The following is a 1,656-nucleotide window of genomic DNA, read 5'->3' as shown; positions in this document are numbered from 1 at the left end:
ACAAAGAGCAACCCTTATGCCATACTGTCTTACTGAATGTAGTAAAGACTATACAAACTACTATCACAGAGAGCGTACGATCCGTTGCTTAGCTAGTTTTCAACCTTATCCAGCGCATTTATATATTTACCTGCTCTTCTTCGACTCAATACTACCTTTTATATATCTCAGCATATCCCACCTGAACTTAGAAACCATCTCAAGAACAGGCTTGATGCCTGGCACACTAATGACCAAAGGCCAGAGGAGTTGTGGAATGCTGTCAAGGGCATCACACCTGAAGAAGGCCAAAGGTCATCAAAAGGCAAGAAAGAAATTTCAAAAAGACTTTCAGAAGAAACTGACACGTTCTCTTGAACATAGACTAGCTAAAGCTAACAGAAGAGGTGATGAAGTCAAAGAGAACAGAACATTTCAAAGGGCCGCTGGAGAAGACAAACTCCAGTGTTAGCATGAAAGGTGCAAAGAGCTGGAGTCAGAAAACCAAAGGGAGGAACAGGCTCAGCGTTTATCGAGGTGAAGGAATGGAAGGAAAACCTCAAGCTTGTGCTGCCGGGCTGAGGGACTCCATGGGCAAAATATTGAATAATGAGGCAAGCACCAAAAGAAGAAATAAGCAGTCACCATACCAAACAGAAAGGAGCCCTGGTGGCACAGAGGTGATGCATTGGGCTGCTAACTTCAAGGTCGGCGGTTTGAAACTACCAGCTGCTCCTTGGGAGAAAGACCGGGCTTTCTACTCCTATAAAGAGTTACCGTCTAGGCACTCACAGGGCAGCTGTCCTGTAGGGCGGCTGTGAGAGGGCATCAACTCGATGGTGGTGAGTGTGGTTTGTCTGGGAATCAAAAAGAACTGGCTGGTGTTCCGTCATTTCAGAAGGTAGCATGTTAGCAGCCAATCGTATCAGAGAAAGAAGTTCAAGTTAAGCTGAAGGCTTTGGTGAGAAACAAGGCTCCAGACACTGAAAATACCAGCAGATATTTCAACAAACGAATGCAATGCTGGGAGCACTCACTCATCTATGCCAAGAAATGTGGAAGGCAGTTACTTGGCTAATCGACTGGAAGAGATCTAGGAGGGAGTACCCCCCACCCCAAAATAAAAAGATGGAATTTCCCCCCCAAAAAATGTATGGATTTAATTTTTTTAAATCATTTTATTGGGGGCTCATACAACTCATCACAATCCATCATACATCAATTGTGTAAAGCACATTTGTACATTTGTTGCCCTCATCATTCTCAAAACATTTGCTCTCTGCTTAAGCCCATGCATCAGCTCCTCCTTTCCCCCCCCTCCCTCCCCGCTCCCCCCTCCTTCATGAACCCTCGATAATAAATTATTTTGTCATAACTTACACTGTCCGACGTATCCCTTCAGCCACTTTTATGCTGTCCATCCCCCAGGGAGGAGATTATATGTGATCCCTGTAATTTGGTTCCCCCTTTCCACCACCCTCCCTCCACTCTCCCAGTATTGCCACTCGCACCACTGGTCCTGAAGGGATATCCGCCCTGGATTCCCTGTGTTTCCAGTTTCTATCTATACTAGTGTACATCCTCTGGTCTAGCCAGATTTGTAAGGTAGAATTGGGATCATGATAGTAGCGGGTGGGGGTGGGGGGTTGGGAAGCAGTTAGGAGCTAGAGGAAAGTG

The sequence above is a fragment of the Echinops telfairi genome, unplaced genomic scaffold, assembly GCF_000313985.2.
Source record: "Echinops telfairi isolate 266 unplaced genomic scaffold, ASM31398v2 ScPeMD7_23;HRSCAF=83, whole genome shotgun sequence".
In the NCBI taxonomy this organism is placed as follows: Eukaryota; Metazoa; Chordata; class Mammalia; order Afrosoricida; family Tenrecidae; genus Echinops; species Echinops telfairi.
This window is presented reverse-complemented; position numbering follows the sequence as displayed.